This window comes from Leucopleurus acutus (genome assembly GCF_964270905.1).
Source record: "Leucopleurus acutus genome assembly, chromosome: 1".
Classification (NCBI taxonomy): Eukaryota; Metazoa; Chordata; class Mammalia; order Artiodactyla; family Delphinidae; genus Leucopleurus; species Leucopleurus acutus.
Genome location: NC_139142.1, coordinates 63,668,378 through 63,690,167, shown reverse-complemented (window position 1 = coordinate 63,690,167; position 21,790 = coordinate 63,668,378).

The following is a 21,790-nucleotide window of genomic DNA, read 5'->3' as shown; positions in this document are numbered from 1 at the left end:
CCATATATGACAAACCCACAGCAAGCATCATACTCAATGGTGAAAAACTGAAAGCATTTCCACTAAGATCAGGACCAAGACAAGGATGTCCACTCTCGCCACTCTTATTCAACATAGTTTTGGAAGTCCTAGCCCCAGCAATTAGAGAAGAAAATGTAATAAAAGGAATACAAATTGGAAAAGAAGGAGTAAAACTGTCACTGTTTGCTGATGACATGATACTATACATAGAAAATCCGAAAGATAACACCAGAAAACTGCTAGAACTAAGCAATGAATTTGGTAAGGTTGCAGGATACAAAATTAATGCAGAGAAATCTCTGAAATTCCTGTACACCAACAATAAAAAATCAGAAAGAGAAATTAAGGAAACACTCCCATTTACCACTGCAACAAAAAGAATAAAATACCTAGGAATGAGCCTGCCTAGGGAGGCAAAAGACCTGTACTCAGAAAACTATAAAATACTGATGAAAGAAATCAAAGATGACATAAACAGGTGGAGACGTATACCATGTTCTTGGATTGGAAGAATCAATAATGTGAAAATGACTATACTACGGAAAGCAATCTACAGATTCAATGCAATCCCTATCAAACTACCAATGGAATTCTTCACAGAATTAGAACAAAAAGTTTTACAATTCGTATGGAAACACAAAAGACCCCGAATAGCCAAAGCAATCTTGAGAAAGCAAAACGGAGTTGGAGGAATCAGGCTTCCCGACTTCAAACTATACCACAAAGCTACAGTAACCAAGACAGTATGGTACTGGAACAAAAACAGAAATATAGAGCAATGGTACAGGATAGAAAGCCCAGAGATAAACCCACGCACCTATGGTCAACTAATCTATGACAAAGTAGGCAAGGATATACAATGGAGAAAAGACAGTCTCTTTAATATGTGGTGCTGGGAAAACTGGACAGCTTCATGTAAAAGAATGAAATTAGAACACTCCTAACACCATACACAAAAATAAACTCCAAATGGATTAAAGACCTAAATGTAAGACCAGATACTATAAAACTCTTAGAGGAAAACATAGGAAAAATATTCTTTGACATAAACCACAGCTAGATCTTTTTTGACCCACCTCCTAGAGTAATGGAAATAAAAACAAAAATAAACAAATGGGACTTAATTAAACTTAAAAGCTTTTGCACAGCAAAGGAAACCATAAACAAGACAAAAAGACAACCCTCAGAATGGGAGGAAATATTTGCAAATGAAACAACTGACAAAGGATTAATCTCCAAAATATACAAACAGCTCATGGAACTCAATATCAAAATAACAAACAATGCAGTTTAAAAATAGGCAATCAAAGCAATCTTGAGAACGAAAAAAGGAGCTGGAGATATCAGGCTCCCTGACTTCAGACTATACTACAAAGCTACAGTAATCAAGACAGTATGGTACTGGCACAAAAACAGAAAGACAGATCAATGGAACAGGATAGAAAGCCCAGAGATAAACCCATGCACATATGGACACCTTATCTTTGATAAAGGAGGCAGGAATGTACAATGGAGAAAGGACAGCCTCTTCAATAAGTGGTGCTGGGAAAACTGGACAGGTACATATAAAAGTATGAGATTAGATCACTCCCTAACACCATACACAAAAATAAGCTCAAAATGGATTAAAGACCTAATGTAAGGCCAGAAACTATCAAACTCTTAGAGGAAAACATAGGCAGAACACTCTATGACATAAATCACAGCAAGAGCCTTTCTGACCCACCTCCTAGAGTAATGGAAATAAAAACAAAAATAAACAAATGGGACCTAATGAAACTTCAAAGCTTTTGCACAGCAAAGGAAACCATAAACAAGACCAAAAGACAACCCTCAGAATGGGAGAAAATATTTGCAAATGAAGCAACCGACAAAGGATTAATCTCCAAAATTTACAAGCAGCTCATGCGGCTCAATAACAAAAAAAAAACAACCCAATCCAAAAATGGGCAGAAGACCTAAATAGACATTTCTCCAAAGAAGATATACAGACTGCCAACAAACACATGAAAGAATGCTCAACATCATTAATCATTAGAGAAATGCAAATCAAAACTACAATGAGATATCATCTCACACCAGTCAGAATGGCCATCATCAAAAAATCTAGAAACAATAAATGCTGGAGAGGGTGTGGAGAAAAGGGAACACCCTTGCACTGCTGGTGGGAATGTGAATTGGTACAGCCACTATGGAGAACAGTATGGAGGTTCCTTAAAAATCTACAAATAGAACTACCATATGACCCAGCAATCCCACTACTGGGCATATACCCTGAGAAAACCAAAATTCAAAAAGAATCATGTACCACAATGTTCACTGCAGCACTATTTACAATAGCCAGGACTTAGAAGCAACCTAAGCGTCCATTGACAGATGAAGGTATAAAGAAGATGTGGCACATATATACAATGGAATATTACTCAGCCATAAAAAGAAATGAAATTGAGTTATTTGTAGTGAGGTGGATGGACTTAGAGTCTGTCATACAGAGTGAAGTAAGTCAGAAAGAGAAAAACAAATACCATATGCTAACACATATATATGGAATCTTAAAAAAATAAAAATAAAAGGCACTGACGAACCTAGTTGCTGGGCAGGAATAAAGAGGTAGACATAGAACACGGACTTTATGACATGGAGTGGGAGGGCGAAGCTGGGGCGCAGTGAGAACAGCATTGACATATATACACTACTGAATGTAAAATAGTTGGCTGGTGGGAAACAGGAGCTTAGCACAGGGAGATTGGCTAGGTGCTCTGCGATGACCTAGAGGGATGGGATAGGGAGGATGGGAGGGAGGCTCAAGAGGGAGGGAATATGGGGACATATGTATGCATATGGCTGATTCTCTTTGTTATGCAACAGAAACTAACACAGTATTGTGAAGCAATTATATTCCAATAAAGATCTATTTTTTAAAAATAAGTAAATAAAGAAATCTTCTAGCCAAACTAAAAAACAAACAAAAAAACAATGGGCAGTGAGAATGAATCTGATAAATTCTACAGGCCCAGAAATGGAAACATGAAAAATGTAAATCCAAAGCTGTCTCTGAATTTTCAGCTAGTTGAACAATCCTTGACACTAAATCAAATTTAGCTTAAATCAAAACTGAATTTTTCTATAGATTTCCATAGAGATAAAAGCAGGAAGCTTCAGAAACACATCGGTATGACAATTTAAACTTTAAAAAAAAATGTATTTTCTTCACATATAAGGTAGGCACACTAACCCTTTGACCCTTTGAAAATAACAGGAATACATTAAAGGTACTGGCAAGGATTTGGTCACCATCCATTCAAAACAGTGGTGTTAACACACCACCAAACCCCCAAATGATCTCTCCTTTTCAATTATGAATGATTCGTTCTTTCAGAGGTGAAGAAGGGTAATGTTGAAAGACATGAGATTTGTCTTGTATAATCAGGAGTGCCCCAATAGTTTTTCGTTTTTCTTTTTTCGATACGCGGGCCTCTCACTGTTGTGGCCTCTCCCGTTGCGGAGCATAGGCTCCGCACGCGCAGGCTCAGCGGCCATGGCTCACGGGCCCAGCCGCTCCGCGGCATGTGGTCCCCTGCATCGGCAGGCGGACTCTCAACCACTACGCCACCAGGGAAGCCCAATGTCCCAATAGTTTTAAATCAGTTTGAGGTCTATTTTTATATAGAAAAATCTTTGCCTTCCAAGGAACATTTCAAAATCATCAAGGAATGTGCATACTGCACTTTATACTTATTAGGAAGGAATACTTTAACCAGTAACTTTTTGTAAGTAAAAGCTGCAACATCAAATCATACGTGAAGCAAATCTTAGGTGCAGAACTATCTCCACTGCTGCGAAAAGTGCAAAGAAAAAAAGAAAAATCAAGCTTTGCTAACCGTTTAGGCAAATGCCACGTCCGCAAAACCTCGGAGGCGGGGTCTTGGTCCCTGGTAGAGGGTCTCCAAAGATACCATCATTCAGTTCGATGTATGTACGAAAAGGAAGGTCAAGGCGCCCTTCCGCGACCTTTACGAAAAATTCCCAAGAATTCTGCCTTTGCCCCAGGGTGGAGCAGTCGTTGGGCAGTCTCCTTGACATCCCCCAGGGAAGAGGAGGTGCCCGCGACTGTCTCTCCTCAGAGCCGGTCCGGCACGAGCAGGCTCCCACGTGGCGTGCGCGGGCGGGCTCCCACGTGGCGCCCGTAGCCCGCCCACAGCCGGCTCTTCATCCCCGGCCAGCGCTCTGATTGGCCAAGGACGGCGGAGCGTCTCCGGAGCCGGCAGCAGCGACTCGGCCAAAATGGTCGGGCGCCGAGCAAAGCGTCGCAGCCAGGGGGGCAGCTACCCGAGAAACCGGTCCCGTGCGGGGGCCCCATGTCGGCGGTGAAGATACCGCCGGGCGCCTCGGTCGCGCAACCCCACGTGGTCCCTGGTTAGCGGCAGGCACCGTCACCCTCCACCCTATGTCAGGTAGCGCTCACCTCAGCGCTCGAGGCGCCTCCACCTTCAGCTTTTTGGGCTTCGGCTCCTCCTCAGCCGCTGCCATTTTCACACTCCCACCTCACTTAAGCTCCAGCGCTCGCCGGTATGACAACTTTCAAGGGTTAAACATGTATTACTATTATTGGACACTATTATCTCCTAAAATGAACCACTGGAAATGCTAGATTTATCATCTGCTACTACATCTCAGAGTCTCACTAGCCTAACATAGTTGCAATTACTCAGTGACAATCTGTTCTAGTAATCTTTCAGTTGTAAGTATAATTTTTGACCAGAATCTTGTATTTCAAAATACTGGGATCCTCCACTACTGTGTCAAATTAAAAATAAAACAAAACCCTGGTTACACTGCTAATTATAATAAGTTTTAGAAGATTTGGGGAAGTATAAAAGCTTTCTAGATTTAATTACATTTTTACATTATTTATGCTGAAGATTTAGCAAAAACAAATTAGTAACTATAAGGGAAAAATTGTCCTGGAAATGTAGATTCTTCTGCTAGCTAAACTTTCACGGTAAATAATAAAGCTTTTTCTTTCCAGGCTCCTAACTAGAGGACTTATGTTTCAGGAAGACTCTTTTTTAAAAAAAATTAAGTATGGGAGATGTCAGGAATGGAAGGCAAATTCCCAGCAACCCAAAAGTTGGGCAGCTGGTCTGTAAAGCAAGGAGAGATATCCAATGGTTCCACAAGATGAGAGGTGAGCTGTGAAGTCCCAGAAAATCCCTGCAATCTCACCAGGACTCAGATACATACAGGTCTTGCTAGAGAGAAAGTCCAGATCCCACTCTGAAAACATCTGAGGCCAGTGATGAACTAAAACAAGTTGCAGTAAAAATGCACAGTCAGCTCAATGACAGATCAGATTGACTCGTCCACTCTAGTAGCCTGGTATTCACCCTTCTGAAGGTGAACAATATTTACTTCAGTCTCTTCTATTCTTTTATATTAAATGCCCAGAATGCAATTAAAAAACAAAATACATACGGAAAAAACAAGAAAATGTGGACCCATGGTCATAAAAGAAAATAATCAATAGAAACAGACCCTGGCCTTACCCAAATATTGAAATTATCAGACTAGGACTTTAAGATAACTATGGTAAAAATGCTGAAGTACCTAATGGGAAAGATGAAAATATGTTTGAAGAGATGAAGACTTTCAACAAAAACATGGAAACTTTTTTTTTAAGAATCTAATGGAAATGCCAGAAATGAAAAATATGATATCAGAAGTAAGGAATTCATTGGATGGGTGTAACCACAGATCGGACAAAGTAGAGGATAGTATCACAGAGCCAAGTTTAGATCAATATAAGTATCCAAACTGAAACAGAGGAAAAAGAGAGAGAAAAAAATAATAATAACTGAACAGATCTGTGGGAAAATATCAAATGGTCTAACATTAATGTAATTGGAGTCCCAGAAGCAGAGGAGGGAGAAAGTGAAGTAGAAGAAATATTTGAAGATACACTGGCCAAGAACTTCCCAAAATTGATAAAAGACAACAATCCAAAGATTTAAGACTCTCAGTGAATTCCAAGCAGAATAAACACAAAGAACTGACCTAGTCATAGCAAAATCAAATTTCCAAAAATAAAAAATAAAAAGCAGATCTTAAAAAGAGCAGCCAGAGGAGCGAGGGGTGGGAAATACATTATATACAAGCAGGAAAGGACACACATAAAGGCTGATTTCTCCCCAGAAATACTGCAAGTCAGAAGACAATGGAGAAATTTCTGTAAAGTAATATAAGAAAGATAAAAGTCAACCTAGAATACCATATTCAGTGAAAATATCTTTCAAAAATGAAGAGGAAATAAAGATATTCTTAGAAGATAAAAGTTGAGAGAATATGTCTCCACAAGTTTTACTATGAGAAATGTGAATGGTAGTTCTTCAGCCTAAAAGGAAATAAAACAGACAGAACTCTAGTACTGCAGAAAAAAAATAAAGGGCAAAAGAAAGGATAAATTATCTGAGTAAATGTTTAAAAAAATTTAGTACCTTTATTTTATACATTTTCTTCTCAAATTTCTATAGAAGACCATCGATTTTTAAAGCAAAAATTAAGAAATTGAGAAGCTTATAGCGTATACAGCAATGAGAACATAAAAGGCGGAGTAGGTCAATGGAATTGTGCTGTTGTAATGTCCTTATACTCTTCATGAAATAGTCTGATATTAAGTGAAAGTAGATTATGATAAAGTAAACATGCATGTAATACTTATTCCTACAGCAGGTTATTACCTAAAAGTTTTGCCTTAAGTTAAATCTGATTTTCCAATAGAAACAATGGCATTAAAAGAAGATGGGGCTTCCCTGGTGGCGCACTGGTTGGGAGTCCGCCTGCAGATGCAGGGGACATGGGTTCGTGCCCCGGTCTGGGAAGATCCCACGTGCCGCGGAGCGGCTGGGCCCGTGAGCCATGGCCGCTGAGCCTGCGCGTCCAGAGCCTGTGCTCCGCAGCGGGAGAGGCCACAACAGTGAGAGGCCCGCGTACCGCAAAAAAAAAAAAAAAAGTGAAATTGGACTTCCCTGGTGGCATAGTGGTTAAGAATCTGCCTGCCAATGCAGGGGACACAAGTTCAATCCCTGGTCTGGGTAGATCCCACATGCCACAGAGCAACTAAGCCCACATGCCATAACTGCTGAGCCTGCGCTCTAGAGCCCACAAACCACAACTACTGAGCCCGTGTGCCACAACTACTGAGCCTGCGCTCTAGAGCCCGCAAGCCACAACTACTGTGCCACAACTACTAAAGCCCGTATGCCTAGAACCTGTGCTCCACAACAAGAGAAGCCACCGCAATGAGAAGCCCATGCACCACAATGAAGAGTAGCCCCTGCTCCATGCAACTAAAGAAAGCCCACGCACAGAAATGACCCAATGCAGCCAAAAATAAATAAATAAAATAAATAATTTATTTTTTTAAAAAACAGTGAAATTAATATATATTTAACCCAATACATTCAAAATATTATCATTTCAACATGTAATCAATATTAAAAACTATTAATGAAGTGCTTTACATTTCCTTATACTAAATCTTCATAATCCAGTGTGAGTTTTATACTCACAGCACATGTGAATTCCACCTAGCCACATATCAAGTGCTTATTAGCCATGTGTGGCTGGTGGCTACCATACTGGACAACCCAGTTCTAGCAGGTATAAAAATCAGGAAGGAAGTTACCCCTATAGGAAAGAAGTAAAATTGTAATTGGGAAGGACCCTGGGGACTTCGGGGGAACTGGCATTATTATCTTTCCTGATATGAGTGTTGGTTACATGAATGTTTGCTTCATAATTATTCATTAAACCATAATATGAACTTTATGAGCTTTTTCAAATGTGCTTTATTTCATCAAAAAAAGTTTTAAAATTACTGAATGTAGGGACTTCCCTGGTGGCGCAGTGGTTAAGAATTCACCTGCCAATGCAGGGGACACAGTTTCGAGCCCTGGTCCGGGAAGATCCTACATGCCACGGAGCAACTAAGCCCGTGCGCCACAACTACTGAGCCTGCACTCTAGAGCCTGCGGGGCCAACTACTGAGCCCACATGCCACAGCTACTGAAGCCCACACGCCTGGAGCCCGTGCTCCACAACAAGAGAAGCCACTGCAATGAGAAGCCCACGCACCGCAACAGAGTAGCCCCCGCTCACTGAAACTAGAGAAAGCTCGCACACAGCAACAAAGACCCAACACAGCCAAAAATAAATAAATAAATAAATATTTTCTTTAAATACTGAATGTAGGGCTTCCCTGGTGGCGCAGTGGTTGAGAGTCTGCCTGCCGATTTAGGGGACATGGGTTCGTGCCCCGGTCCGGAAGGCTCACACATGCCGTGGACCGGCTGGGCCCGTGAGCCATGGCCGCTGAGCCTGCACGTCCGGAGCCTGTGCTCTGCAACGGGAAAGGCCACAACAGTGAGAGGCCCGCATACCGCAAAAAAAAAAAAAAAAAAAAAAAAAAAAAAAAAAATATATATATATATATATATATATATACACTGAATGCATATTCTTGTAATTTATTGTTATAAACTTGAGCAAGTATTTCTGAAGGATAAATTTATAGAAGTGTAACTACTGGATCAAATGATACAAACATTAAAACATTGAATAGTACTAAATTACCTTCCAAATGCTTATACCAATTCTCACTCCTACCAATAACGAGTGAAAATTCCCATTTCTCTACATACTTACTAACACTGGGTTTTATCAATTTTAGGACATTTTGACAGGTATGTGTAAGAAGATATCTGAAGAGTTAGGGTCATTCAATGACTATTTCAAGAAATTACAAAGTATTCCATTCAGTACAGGTTCTCCTTTTGCACATGTAGGCACTAACAATCAGCTTGGCGGTCCTCCTGGTGCCTCTGAAACAGATGGGACACCTGTGTTCTTGGGTTACCATTGCCCTGCACTAGCAGCTTTACCCTGCAGCTAGATAATGTTTGAAATAGCCTTGCTTGAAAGTGCCTACACCAGCCTTCATTCTGACTGAACACGTTAGCATTTGATACTTCGCCTCAGGGCTTTCATGCTTTCAAGCTTTGGCTTGAGTGGTGGCCAAAAGCAAAGACCTCAAAGCCAAAGATGACCTTGATTCCACAGACTGAAAAAAAAAAAAAAAAAAAAAAATCTTACATCTTGGCACTATTCCAAACTTTCTCCTCTAGTGGCATTATAGTCCTGTTTCCTTGTATGTGACATTTTAAATGTTTAGAATATGTTTAGGACTCCTCTAATAAAATTGCCTTCAGAGATCAGCCACATAAGAAAAATGAGTCCTATTACTCTATAATCACAAAATACTCCTTTATTTGTCAGATTCTTCGCTCTCTCCCTCCCCTCTCTTTCCTCCTTCCCTTTCCTCTTCCTTCTCTCTCCCAACATTGCTTAGCTTAGTTCTGATCTCTCTTTCCTTGCTCTGCAACAGCCTGAGAATCCCAGAGGCAAGATGCCCCAGGACCAAAAGGTGGGCAACAGAGAAGTAAGGAACCCTGGAGACAAATTGAGATTTTAACCACAGAAGCACTTACCCAGAGCATTAGCAAGTACTACTAGATAGCCGATTGTGTTAGCTGGGTACCTAGGCTAACTTTGTAGAGCTTATGAACAAACTGGACTCAACGAACATGCTCTCTGAACAGAACTTGTTCGTATGTAGGGGACTTACTGTAGATCTATAGAGGAGGGCGTCTAGTGCTTATTTGCTAGCAGGAGTCAATAACATGGGCACAAATAACTTGGTCCCCAAGTGAAGTAATCAGTAATTAATTCAGGCCTGCTTGTACTTTTCTCTGAAGTGAGAAAAAGAGACTGTCTGGTATTGTAGAACTATGATTACAGAACAGGATATCCGACTAAGTAGGGGTTTCTAGGCTCCATTGCAGAACTCCTGAATCAGATTCATCAAGCATGATCCTCCTGGTTAGGAACCACCTAAGAGAAGGAGGCACACAGAGGTTCAGCCTAATAGCCCAAGGCATAAATCTGCAGACACACACACACACACACACAGGCCCATCACTTATTAGTATGTGACTTTGAAAGTCGTTATGACTCTTGCTTTTCTTATCAGTAGGACAGAGATGATGCCTACCACAAAGGGCTAGTTTAAGGATTCTGTGTGTAAAGCACTTGCATATAATACGTTCTCAACAATAAGTACTTATGATAATAATCAGATAATGATTTTAACAAGATGATAAGTGCCATCCAATTTTTCTGAATCTTTTTACAATAAGCTCATATTATTTTTATGCTTAGGGGAAAAAATTAAGCTCCTTCTATTTTTAATGGGTCTTGCTTTTTCAACAGCATAGCCTTTAAGTACCATTATAGAACCTGCTATTAAAATTTTAAAGAGGAGGGGGAATGTGGGTCAGTTTCATGGAATAGGAACTAGGGAAAAAAATAATTTCCATCTCTTAAAAACATAACTTTTTTTATCCCAGTTATATTTACAGGTACTGAAATAGAAATGAACAAGACAGACATAAGATCTACTCTTAAAGTCTTTATGGAGTAGAAGGAAAGCAACGACTTATAACAGAAATCACTGAATTGTGCTAAGTGACACTGTGTCACAAGGCCCCTCACCAGGTCTGGAGGGTCACAGAGGTTTCCTGAAGAAGAGATACCTGTGCTGGGTAGAAAAGAGAAAATCTAGAAGAAGAGTAGAGAAGCACTCACCAGGCAGAGGAAGGAGCCTGGGTAAACTCCCTGAGGTGGAAAGAAGAGTGGGAGAGGGAGCAGTAGTTGGTTGAGAATCATAAGAAAAAGCTTGTGAAGCACAGAGGGGCAGATCGTCCAGGCCTGTGAAAAGGTTAAGGATTTGGGACTTGATCCCAAATACAATGGAAAGCCATGGGTGGGTTTTAGGTAGAAGTGATATCATATGACCTATTCTTTCATAGAGTAGTCTGGGTGCTTTGTGAAGCACTGAGATGTTGTGATATAATGAGAAATACATACTTGGTCTTCATCCCAGGTTCTTGGCACAGAGCTTCTAAAACCCTTAGAATTTCCTGAGTGGACAGAGGTGACAGGAGTGTTTTTTGTTATTCATAAGAAGTCATTTTCAACCATACCTGAGGTGAATGAGGAACTCTTGATAGGGCCCTAGATAGTTTTAGGGTGGGGCTGGGGGAACCAACCATTTGATTAAAATGTGGGAACTTACAGTCCCACCCATCCAAGGAGAGGAGAGGGGCTGGAGATTGAGTTTAATCACCAAAATCGCAGCAATATCTTCTTGGATCCACCTCCTAGAGTAATGAAAATACAAACAAAAATAAACAAATGTAACCTAATTAAACTTAAAAGCTTTTGCATAGCAAAGGAAACCAGAAACAAAACGAAAAGACCACCCACAAAATGGGAGAAAATGATGTGACAGACAAGGGATTAATCTCCAAAATATATAAACAGCTCATGCAGATCAATATCAAAAAAACAAACAACCCAATCAAAAAATGGGCAGAAGATCTAAATAAACATTTCTCCAAAGAAGACACACAGATGGCCAAAAAGCACATGAAAAGATGCTCAACATCACTAATTATTAGAGAAATGCAAATCAAAACTACACAGCAGTAAGAATGGCCCTCATCAAAAAGTCTACAAACAGTAAGTCTACAAACAGTCTACACTGTTGGTGGGAATGTAAATTGGTACAGCCGCTGCAGAGAACAGTACGGAGGTTCCTCAAAAAACTAAAAATAGAGCTACCATATGATCCAGCAATCCCACTCCTGGGCATATATTTGGAGAAAACCATAATTTGAAAAGATACATGCACGCCAGTGCAGCACTATTTACAACAGCCAAGACATGGAAGCAACCTAAAAGCCCTCTGACAGAGTTTAATCACCAACAGTCAGTGATTTAGTCAATCATGCCCATATAATGCAACCACCATAAAACAATGGGGTTGGGAGAGCTTCTGAGTTAGTGAACACATCAAGGTGCTGGGAGGGTGGTACACCTGAAGAGGACATGGACGCTCCTTGCCCCTTCCCACATACTTTGCCCGATATATCTCTTCCATTTGTCTGCTCCTGAGTATTCTTGGAGTCAGGCATGATAACCATTTCACCATGAGGTCCCTCTAAGTATTCTTTATAATAAACCAGTAATAATAAGTAAAGTGTTCTCCGGAGTTCTAGCAAATTATCAAACCCCAGGAGGGGATCATAGGAACCCCTGATGTATAGCCAGTAGGTCAGAAATACAATGGTCCAGACTTTCCATTGGTGTCTGAAGCAGGGGCAGTCTTGTGCGACTGGGCCCTAAGCCTGTGGGATCTGACACTAACTCCAGGTAGACAGCGTCAGAATTTAATTGAATTGTAGGACACCCAGCTGGTGTGAGAAAATTGGTTTTGGTGTGGGGAAGAAAAACATACATTTGGCTTCATAAATGTTGTGAGTACAGAAAAAGAGTTTTACTTTAAGAATGGATTCAGGGGAGGTAGGAATTAATGGGAAAATGGCAGTATAGGTAAAAATGAAAAATAGACAATTCTCATCAATTATTTAGGAGGTAGAATCAACAAAACTTGATGGTGGATTGGAAATGGCAAATGAGGAAAAGTGAAGCAATAAGGGTAAATCCTAGGTTTCTGATTTGGATAACTATGCTTGGGGGCACCATCTACTGAGATGGCAAGCACTGAACCAGGGTCAGGTCCTGGGGGCCAAGAAGAGGAAATTAGAGTGTCCAGTACACAGCAGGAAATAGGCACTCAGAAGCAAGGTCTGGACTGCATTATCAATTTGGGAGTGGTCGCCCCAGGAATGTGTCATCAATACGTCCCCAGACCCCATCTCCTCCAACTGCAAAGTGAGGCCACATCTCTATGAACATCTAAATTGCTTCATCCTTTCCCAGGGCTCTCCTCCAGAAATACCCAAAGATTCTCAGGGCTGCTCACACTGGCCCGGCTCTCCCAATCCTGATGTGCCTCTTGCTGCCACCACAGCAAGGGCAGAGGACTCAGACATGCCCCTCAAGTCAGGTCTCCACCACCACTGACCCCTCTGTGGCCAAGCCTACAGGTCACCTCCAGCACTTTCTTCCTGGATGGCAAAATCAAAGACCAGTGTTGCCATCAAGGGAAGAACTGCTCTCACTCCTGATTTCCTTGAGGAAAGGTTTTCCTTCAGTGCATTCCTAGCCCCTCTCCATTTGGGGACGTAAAATGACTTACCCGCTTGGAAATTTGGAAAGAACTGGAAACGCAAGATACTCACCTATCTTCTTGGGAATGAGCTACCCCCTGGGAGACCAATTTGTCTGCTCCTCCAGAGGCTGGCTCTTCCCCCAACATCCTGGTCCAGCACTGCCTGTGACTGATAGGGAAATTCTGCCTAATTCTGGGCTTTGAGATGAGCAAAACCATTTTGAATAACAGACCTAAGGTATATCACGCCCTTTGACAGTAAAAAAGGGGGAGAGGTGGAGATTTTGGCCCATTGTGGTATCTAGTACATACCGTTCACTATTTGCTGTCCCTCCATAACATAAACTAAATGTGTACATCATTTTTAAGTATAAATACACCATAAGTTAACCAGTCCTCAATGAACAGCCATTCATCTTGTTACCACTTTTCTACTGTTTAAGCCTCATCTCAATTAATATCTTGAACATATAATTTAACTGTCTATAGACTAAGAGTAGAGCTGCTGGGTCAAAAGACATATATATATGTTTTTGGGGTGGGAGCTGCATTGGGTCTTCGTTGCTGCGAGCAGGCTTTCTCTAGTTGCGGAGCGGGGGCTACTCTTCGTTGCGGTGCGTGGGCTTCTCATTGCGGTGGCTTCTCTTGTTGCGGAGCACGGGCTCTAGGCGCGCAGGCACAGTAGTTGTGGCACAGGCTCTAGAGCACAGGCTCAGTAGTTGTGTCACACGGGCTTAGTTGCTCCACAGCATGTGGGATATTCCTGGACCAGGGCTCGAACCCATGTCCCCTGCATTGGCAGGTGGATTCTTAACCACTGCGCCACCAGGGGAGTCCTATATATTTTTTTGTTTGCTTGTTGTGTTTTTTGTTTTTTTAAATATTGATACGCCTTGAGACAATATACACTTCTACCTGCATGAATGTATTAGTATTATACTGATACATAATAAACAAACTTAAAAGCATAAAAGTGTCTGTGGTTGGGGAGTGTAGGTACAGCTGAAATGTTGGTACAAATCAACAATCTCTTATCTGCAATCCCCCAAATCAAAAAGACTCTGAAAATCTTAAATTGTTCACAACCCATTTGGTAGCATAATCTGGTTTGATATGAACTTTTTTGTCAGCAAAACGTTCTCTGGACTGATGCAAAACTATTTATAGTTTTATTTACCTCATTTACTGTGAATATTCATATAGTTCAATGCAGAACTAAAAATATATTTGATAAACTGCATATTGCCCTGGGCCTCACTAGGAATATTAAATAATATACAACACTTACCTTTCTAAAGCCCCCAAAAATCAGAATTCTGAAATATTTACAGTCCCAAGTGTTTTTGAATAGGGGTTATGGAACTCTATTTCTTATTGATTTCCAAAATGTTTTTGTAGATTAGGAAAGTAAACATATTTTCATAGATATTGCCAGTTTTTCCCCATTTTGCCATGTTCCAATCTATCATATAGCATTATAGGATTTTTTAATTATTAATTAATTCATGTTCATTGCAAAAAACCTTCAAATATAGATTATAACAGTGGTTCTTAATCCTTTCAAGTAAATGATGACTTTGAAAATCTGATTAAAGCAATGGGAAAGCTCCCCAGAAATTTTACATATAATTTCAAGAGCTTTATAAGCTTAGACACCAGATTAACAGCCTCTGCCTTCTATGCGCTTCCTAGGAGCTTCCATCCTTTCCTTTGACTTCAATTATCATCTATCTATGACATACATACATATATATAAATATATATAAATATATATATATATATATATATATACATTCAGCCCAGATCCATTTCCTGATTATTATCTCTCCATATTCATCAGACTACTAAACAGCTCCACTCAAATATTTCATCAAGGGCTTCCCTGGTGGCGCAGTGGTTGAGAGTCCGCCTGCCGATGCACGGGACACGGGTTCGTGCCCCGGTCCGGGAAGATCCCACATGCCGCGGAGCAGCTGGGCCCGTGAGTCATGGCCGCTGAGGCTGCGCTTCCGGAGCCTGTGCTCCGCAACGGGAGAGGCCACAACAGTGAGAGGCCCGTGTACCGCAAAAAAAAAAAAAAAAAAAAAAAAAAAATTTCATCAACATCAAACTCGACACATCAAAAACTTAAATCATTTTCTCCTATTCCAAACCCATTCACCTCTTTATATTAATTTTTAATGAATCAAAAATTCATTAAAAATTCAATAACCACTCAACTGAGTCAGCCAAAAATCTGGTCAGCAACCATGACTTCCAAATCTCCTCTACCCTTGACATCTCTCAATTTTATCCACTTCTCATCTCCACTGCAACAAACTTAGTTTGACCACCATGCGCTGCCTGAATTACTCTAACAGCCTTTTAAATAGTTTTCCTACCAGAGTTTTTATCCTCTCCAATCCATGTTTAACGTTGTAACCAGAATGATCTTACTAAAATGCAAATCTGGGGAATTCCCTGGCGGTCCAGTGGTTAGGACTCTATGCTTTCACTGCCGAACACCCGGGTTCAATCCCTGGTCAGGGAGCTAAGATCCCACAGGCACTGGGTGTGGCCAAAAAAAAAAAAAAATGCAAATCTGATATCACGCCCTCGTTTAAAACTCTCCAATGACTTCCACTGCTCTAGGGCTTACAAAGCCCTTTATCGTTTACAATCCACTCACTCCCGCAGGATCACCCCTACACCTGATCGTTTCCCCCAAGCTCCCATGTCAGTGAATGTCGCCACTTACCGAGTTGCTCAGGACAGAAACCTGGACTCTCTCCTCCCCCTCACTCTCTATATCTACTTAGTCACCATATCTTGCTTCTACCTCAGTGCCACCACCTTGGTCCAAGTTACCCTCTTTTTCTCACCTAGACTACTAAACTAGCCTTTCCTCATTGAGGAGGGAGCAAAGTAGATGGTTCTCATGAATAGCTTGACCAACCATTAGTAAAGAGTTCAATTTTGTACTGTAAAAATATTCGTGTAAGGACATTTGACATATGCTTTTAAAAACCCTGGTGAATATTTAAGAATCAGAGAAACTAGAGTTTCCATGTAAAGTATAAAATAAAATAAAATAGGGACTGTCCTGGTGGTACAGTGGTTAAGAATCCGCCTGCCAAAGCAGGGGACACAGGTTCAAGCCCTGGTCCAAGAAGATCCCACATGTCGCGGAGCAACTAAGTCTATGCGCCACAACTACTGAGCCTGTGCTCTAGAGCCCGCGAGCCACAACTACTGAGCTCACGTGCCACAACTACTGAAGCCTGTGCTCCGTGACAAGAGGAGCCACCTCAGTGAGAAGCCCACGCACCGCAATGAAGAGTAGTGCCTGCGCGCCGCAACTAGAGAAAGCCTGCATGCAGCAACGAAGACCCAAGGCGGCCAAAAATAAATAAATAAATAATTTTTAAAAAAATAAATTAATTAAATTAAATTAAATAAAGTAAAATAACAAGAGCAAGGCTTTGTATATATTCCAAAGACTGAAAGCTGACAAATCAAGAAAACAAATACCAAGAAAAAATATTATGCTTTAATAAAACCATGGTACTATTTTATTACTCAAGGTAAATGAAGTAAAGAAGTTTAAAGGGACCGAGATTTCATTCTGCTTGAAAGCTCACAAGTTAGCCTAGTAACTGTCTGACGGATGCTGACAAAGACAGGAGACTCCAGGGTCAGAGACAAAGGTCTTTATTGCCCTCAGCAACAGCAGTAGCTGGAGGATAGCATTTCTTGTTAAGGATCCTCGAGCTCTAATTCTCACAGAGAGACATAAAGAGGGCCTAGGTAACATCTATACATACAATGGGTTTCATTACAGGCGAGACCCTCTGAACTTTGAGAACCCAAATCTTTTTATACTGGACAGTAAGCATGTCTCTGCCTTTTGCTCCAGAGACGAACACTGTATCTTCCAAGGTTCTAAGCAAACCTACCATTCACCCTAAAAGGAGACACTACATCTTCCAAAACTGTTCCTTTAACAAACATCCTTAGAAAGATAGTCGGGAACAAAGGCAATCAGAACCACTGTTATAAGACATGCAGAAAATGTGAGAGGCCCACAGAGAACTATCTCCCAACAATCTCCACTCCACGCACACATTAGTTTCTATACATCTCTCTTTTTTTGGCCACGCTGCTTGGCATACGGGATCTTTGCTCCCTGACCAGGGATCGAACTCACAACCCCTGCATTGGAAGCGTGGAGTCTTAACCACTGGACCGCCAGGGAAGTCCCAGTTTCTATACATCATTACGCCGCTCCATCAGCCACTCTAATTAATCTAACCAACAGAGGCTGGAACCAAATCAACTTATCTAGCACAGCATTTAATTAAGGCTACTATCCAATAGGATTCTGACAACAGGATGAGGCCATCCTACCTTGATCTCAACCATGGCCCCCAGCATCCTAGAACCAACCCAGCTTAACAAATCCCCAGAACTATCAGGGTCTAATTTAGAAAGCCATGTTTCTGTATTGACCTTTCCACTTGGCCCAAGGCATTAACCCAGGCACAGCAAGGTGTACTTGAGATTGCACAATTTCCACCTTGGCCCATAAGGAGGAAGTCTAGGGCAATTCTCTCATCCGTAACAACTTTGGCTAATGAGTTGAGGCTGACCTGAAATCCTTCTAAGGCCAAGGCAGTGCCATGGATCACTTCAGCTAAAATCATGAAATTCTGTACCACCTTTTCTAATTGGATGACTCCTGTTATAGGGATCACTGCCCATAAGGTGTACATGAATAGCAAATCAGTTACCTTTCTGGAGAGCCTTGTGGGAGAGATCTCCGCAGTCATCTGAGGGCCACATGATCTGTCAGGGGTATTTCTAAACACTTGCAGGTCTCTCATGATTGCCCCAGAGGGTGTTTTTCAGGAGACAAGTTAACTCCTGACTTCCACACAAGAAATAAAGTCCAGAGGTCACATGTGGTGTCCCTGGAAAGAAAATGTTTTTACAATTGTTGGCCTCAAGTGAGACCTCCATTATTCAAAGGGCGTAGGTTGACGGTTCCTCCAAGGGGCCTCCTGGCAAGCTGGTATACCTTAGTTAGGGTTCCCAGTTCAGTGTAAATAGTTGAATCTAGTCACTATTTTTGGAGGGATTGCCTGAGGGCCGACAGTCCAAACTGTCCTGTCTGTCCAGTGCCAGCAGGAAGGTGGCATTTGTTCACCCCCTGGAGACTGAGCGATGGCTATGGAAATGGAACATATCCAGAGGTGTTAACCAATGTTTTGCATGGGAGATGCAGAAGCTGGGGCTATCCTCTGCTTTATTTGATAGACTTCTTGGTAAGGTCAAAGGGAATGGCAATCAAAATCATGGTCAGAGCCATCTGGAGGTGCAGGAGGGGGATGGCAGATTCGGCAGTCAGTTCCATTTAAGGGGCTTGCACCATTGGGAGAGCCACATCAGGGCATTTTCCTTCCTGAGGAAGGATCCAGGGTGGCTCTGAAAGACAAAAGATCATTAGAGTTCCTTCCTCCCTGTCCTGGAGTTTAAAGTGTTCTCACCTCAAGCACTGTTCTTTCTCTCCATCACCACAAAATCAGTCTGTCCCATTCCAGTAGCTATAACTTCGCCTTTTTTCCAATCGTCTCTACTCACCCAGACCTCTCATTTGGAAGAGGCAGGTACAAAAGAGATAAGGCATTTTATAAAACTTATAGAAACTCATTAGGCCACTAACCTTGGCCTGCATGAACCACTGGGTGAATCCCAAGGTGGTGTACTCAACCACGTACCGATTAGCCTTATGATACGGAGCTCTATCCATCCAACAAGAGAAGCCAGGGGACTGAGCCGGTTTGAAAGCCCTAGGCCCCCTTTTGGCTGGGCAGCCAACCTACCAGCCTGGGGTTGCCATGAGTGAACAGGAAAGCATCATGCCCAGGAATGGTCAGGGAGGAATCCCAAACTGTAAAATAATAAAAGATCATCCGAATCACTAACCAGAGAGTGGATGAGAAGAGATGGTCCCTTTCTGAGCACAGCCACATACAGTGACCACACTGCCTTATTAAGGTATATGCACCAGGAAGAGATGAGGGATTAAGAGTCAAAAATATATTTAAATTGATTTTTCGGGAGGCCATTCCAATACTCCATGATATCAGATACCTGTGAATGGCAGGCAGCATGAAATGGCCCTCGAATACCTTGACTGTCAGCGCACGGTTGAGTAGCTTTTGTGATTACAAAAAAAAAAGCACACCACTGTCAAGCTACAAATGGGCCATGAAAACATGACACAGAGCAGTTTCAAGGGCCACAACAGTGTGGCTGGAATCAGCTGATTAGGCTGGAACAGCAATATTATAAGCCCAGAAAATGCCAACAGCCGTGAGGCACAACAGACAGCCCCAAGAGGAAGTCAAAGTTCTGATGTATTCAGTTGGCCAAGAGCAACCAAGTCGGGGTGAGGGCCCACACTACGTCACCCCCCTCACCAAAATGCTTTTGGCAGGAGTCACAAGTCTGGCTTGTAGTGGTAGCCTCTGCATCAGAAATGGAGTCCTTCACCTTGCACAGAGCCTACAAGGGTAGCTGTGTTGCCACGTCCAGTACAAAAATGGACCCAGGCAGTAATGGTGGCAATCCGGGTGGCACAGTCTTGATGTGAACAGTAGCTTCGTACCAGAGAACTGGCCCATATTATGGGCATCTACATAAGGGACACAGACACTTTGATCAGCAGCTGTGATTCATGACATTTTGCAGCCCCAAAGAAGGATGTCTTTAACCTACCGATCTGTAGTTTTCCAAGTGACAGACCAAACTGCTAGACCATTGGCTACAGCCCAGGGGTCAGTAAAAAGATAAGTTGTATCAAGGGGAGTATTGGCCAGGGCTGTGAGAACAGCCTTGAGTTTTAACAGCAAATGGAACAAGCATGCCCATGCTTGGTTCTGCAGAGCTGACACTGAGGCTGAATAGTAGCAGAAGCTCAGCAGATACCATCAGGTTTAAGCTTAGCCAAACCACCAGTGAAGTAGACCTTAGCACTCAGCATAATCTCTGTGAACCGAGGTCCCCACTGAACCAGCAGTTTTGCTTCAAGCAGCAGAACAAGAGGTAAAGTATTCCCAGAGGGAGGGCTGCCCTTTTTCATGTAAAGCTGAGACGCTACCGGAGCCCGGTCAGCTGCACGCTGGAATACAGCATTTCCCTCTGACAGCGAGGCTGGTTTGGCCTCCCCATCCTGTTTGAGTCCAGCTGATTCACCCTGAAATGAAACTATCATGCCGGAGTCAAAAGGCTTCCATGAGTCAGTTCCAAGAACAGCCCAGTAGCAAGTTCCTAGCTGTTTACAAAAGGAGAGCCACTACCAGGGGGCAAGGGGGCCCAGGAGTCCAAATATCCAAGGAGCACCTCGGAAGACGCCTCTTTTTGCCAGCCTCTAAATGGTTAGACCATTAGTCATAGAGACTTGTAGCTCAGAGGGGTCATTTGGGTTGTGGGGATCCAAAGGTACTAGTATTTCTCTACATACATCTCTTCCCGAACATGAGTGTCACCTCTGGCACTGACAGGCACTGATAGCACAGACATGTAAACATCAATACCCATTACGCATTCACCAGTGGAAGCTACAGCAGTACACTGAATAGGCCCAAACGGCTGCATCCAACAGGGTCACATAAATTTCCGTTCTCCACTGCAAAAACTGCCCAGACTCCACTAGTTGAATTCTGGTGCCCCTCCTCCCACAGGAATGGGTAGGATAATGACTTGGGTAACTTACCCAACGGAGCCGTGAAAGTTTGACTGCCCTCTGCGAAGCTCCCCAGCATACTAAGGCAGGATGCACTGAGTCTCAACTTTGGTCATCTTCCTCCTTAATGAAACTGAAGCCAGGATAGAAGAGAAGGGGGCACGGAGGGAGACAGCAGCTCTGAGCCCATTAGCAAGGTTTTGCATTCAGTTCACCTGAATAAATGTGAAGTGTTTCAGACCACCCAAAGGTCTCTACTGAATACCATGCCCCTCACTGCTGTCACCATTTATTTCTGTTTTGGGGGTTCCCTGGCTTAGCAGCCACAGCTACATTATCTTTAGAGCCGTCCCATTACCCTAAGATTCCTTCTTCCACCTGCCCAGAGGAGCGTGCCCAACCACTAAGGCACTGTGTAGGCAGCTTGCTTCAATCATTTTTCTCACCACTCAGCCTCTAATGATTAAGTAACAAGTAGGAGAGTGGAGGACCCTGGTTCCCCTAACCCACCCGATACCTGAGCAAGAGCATTTCCTACTGGACACCAGGGTATGTCTCATCTCTGAATCTGCCCCGTGGGGCCATCATCCTTTCTCTTCTAGGAGACCATGTCTCTTCTTTGTTGCATTCTCACCACCAAAACTGTCAAGAACAGTGAAGGGTCTGCCAGCTAACAAGTTAGTTTGGCACAGTTTTGTGGGTACTGGCAGAAGACATGAGATTCAGGGTCAGACACAATGGACTTAATTACTTATAGAAACAGTCAAAGTAGGGGTTTCCCTGGTGGCACAGTGGTTAAGAATCCACCTGCCAATTCAGGGGACACAGGTTCGAGCCCTGGCCCGGGAAGA